At 39.0% G+C, this 2,806-nt stretch overlaps 1 protein-coding gene across 7 annotated transcripts in view; it reads left to right on the top strand.

Annotated features, from left to right (window-relative positions):
* Positions 1-2,806, top strand: part of LOC110831813 (neurotrimin) — a 478,509-nt gene that overhangs the window by 389,743 nt on the left and 85,960 nt on the right. The gene's annotated exons all lie outside the window — the stretch shown is intronic.

Here is a 2,806-nt window from a genome sequence, read left to right as displayed (position 1 = left end):
CGCTTTCTTGTAGTTAATTCACTTGACGTGTCAAGGCCAATATAACGTTTGTAGTTGATTGCAAGATTGTTCTGTCCTTTGAAGAGATATTTGAGGAGGAGGACAAGTTGTGTGATTGTAAAATTACACCTATTACGGCTAAACAAAATAAATGTGCTACAGACCATAGACCGATAACTGAAGTCCTCGTTTTGCTCCCAGAAACTCGACGGTTATACGTCGCATGTTATGGTTATCATTCCAAAATCGTATTATGGAGGTCCGGGGTTCGATAATTTAACTGCAGACTGATTATCATGACTAAGGGTTTTCGTTGTTGTTTTTCAAGTCTTTACACGAATTACAAGGCACTGCCATGATTTAATTCAATGTAATCGAACCAAAACCTATACCTGCTCAGGTTTCAAAGATTAATTATTCATCTGATTCGATAGAAGACGAGAAAACAGAAGGGAAGGGAAGAAAAATGAACATCAGTTGAAAACATTCTTGAAATAAATACAAAACCAAAGGCAACCTATGACGAAGGATTTTGTTCTGTGTGTTTGTATATTTGGGAGGCATTCAGTCGGCATTTTAACTGCATTTGGCTAATACATTTTTATTGTTGGTATTCATTTCAAAGGAAATCTTCACGTAGGCACTCAGATAACTGCTGAGGTCATTGTACACCCCTGATCTTGTTAGGGGCCGTTTAATAGGACTGACCGCGCTGCTAGATCCAGAACCGGCCTGATTCGGGTCTTCCGAATTTCCATCGGCTCTAGTCATGCAGAACCCAAGATCGTTAGTCTATGCCCTGCTTTATAGTTTGTTACATTTTTTGGGGACAGTCTTGAACCAATGGTGGTAGGTCTCTATACAGATCAGCGTGCCCTCATTAATTTTATACACTGTTTTCTAATATAGCCTAACGTGTCTGCTGTTTAATTCTACAAACTGGCAAAAACCGAAGCTATCTAAATTAATTTCGTTGTCTGGGAAATATTAATTTTGACTTTAATAAGGACGAACACTGACGACTAGCGGAGTTGCATTGTCTGCCGACAGTCATGGCCATACCAGGAAGGCTTTTCGTTTCGTCGTAACAAGTTCTGTAATTTGTATCTGGATTACATTTGCATTAATCAGGATTTAGTAAAATATTACCCGAATGATGCTGATATTATGTTCCTTATTTAATTACTGCAGAAAGTAAACACAAAAAATGAAGTACGGTATTCAAGACAACAAATATCATTGAACCGTTTAATGTCAGTCCTACTTCTCTTGGCTAAGAAATTATTACAAGCTGTCATAAAACAAACGGTCTTGCAAAACAAATAATTTCCATTGTTCTGCCATATCTTGACATCCAGTAAAAAGACAGCTGTATACATCTGCAACATCATAACTTACAGAAGACAGGAGAAGTAAACGTTTTTACTTAAGTATCTAAAGTTTCCTTATTGACAAGACTTTTTAGTCTCCCAGCCGGAAGGAAAATTTTACGCTTATAATAAGACTCGTAGATTAATTGCCATGTACACAAGATCCAGCCTTCGGTCACTTTTCTAATATCTTATTTGAGAAGATAAAATTGATATCCTTCCATCTACATCTTGATCTACCAAACGGTCTTTTTTCTTTCTATTTTTTGAAACGTCTGCAGTTACATGTATTTATAATTGTTATTATCTGTGGTTTGTAAATGGGCAAACCACTACCAAAAATAGATATTCTGGTACGTTGCGCTGTGCAGTCTAGTGTTAGTTTATCGACGTTTTAGAAGCCTGAACTATCAGGAGGCACTACAACTCGGAAGACAACCATCTTCGTGTAATGAATTCTTCTCGGGCTACTAGCCGTGTCAGGTGGTTGAAAGGCGGAAAAACCAGAGTATCGAGGCTCACCTTCGTCCTCGTCCTCAGGGAGAAAATATTTTGTCATATTCGACACTTTGAGAATCTTAGAAAGAAGATAACATTTTTCAGCCTACTAACGTTTATGCGCAGATACAGAGACGAGCACATTATGCCAACGTGCATGAAGGTGCCATATCAGGACTATGAAGGATGCTTCAACACCTCAAAGTTCAGTTGACAGAGGCTTTCATCAGTAAGGGCGGAAGTGTGCGAACGGTCATTATCGTGCAAAATTGCGACATCTTTCGACAAAACCTAGGATGATTTCATATGCAGAATCATGACTGATGCACAACTTCATCGATAGTCACCCGTGGATTATCCACAATCATGGCACGAACTCTTTCAGTGTTTTGCTCTGTAGTGGATGTGGACGGGTGCCATGGTAGTTCTTCATCGTTGACACTTGTGCGACCGTTTGTGAACCAGGCAATCCACACTTCGCTGCGATAAAGCACTGTTTCTATGTTGTGCTAAAAGTCTGCGATTAATTTCTGCCCCTGATACAGCTTCAACCCACGCTGCTATTCTTTGGTGCATGTCCATGATAACTCTACTACAACGACACTGCAAATGACCGATCAAGGTCGAAAGTATTTCACAGGAATGTAGCGTGTTCTTGCTTCTTTCTGCCCGTAAAATAAGCAGCGCAGCCAACACAACAAGCTTTAAAACAAATAATTGCGGAAACTCTCTAATTCATCTAACTAGCTTCCTAATAAAACGCAAAATAACTGTTAAAGCAGGCGGAACGTGTAGATACCACTTCGTTTGAAAGGGCTCAAAGGTAATTTTCCATTTTGGTGGTGTCTGTTGGTATGAATTACTTCACGTTTTAAACTTGAAATTAATAGAGAATGGTTTCTGTAATTGAAGTTTGATTCCTACAAAGTGAGAGCTGT

The sequence above is a fragment of the Zootermopsis nevadensis genome, unplaced genomic scaffold (genome assembly GCF_977971745.1).
Source record: "Zootermopsis nevadensis isolate Lab colony 2312 unplaced genomic scaffold, Znev_1.0 Znev_ptg000030l, whole genome shotgun sequence".
Taxonomy (NCBI): domain Eukaryota; kingdom Metazoa; phylum Arthropoda; class Insecta; order Blattodea; family Termopsidae; genus Zootermopsis; species Zootermopsis nevadensis.
Note: the sequence above shows the minus strand (reverse complement) of the source record. Positions and strands in the feature narration are given on the sequence as shown.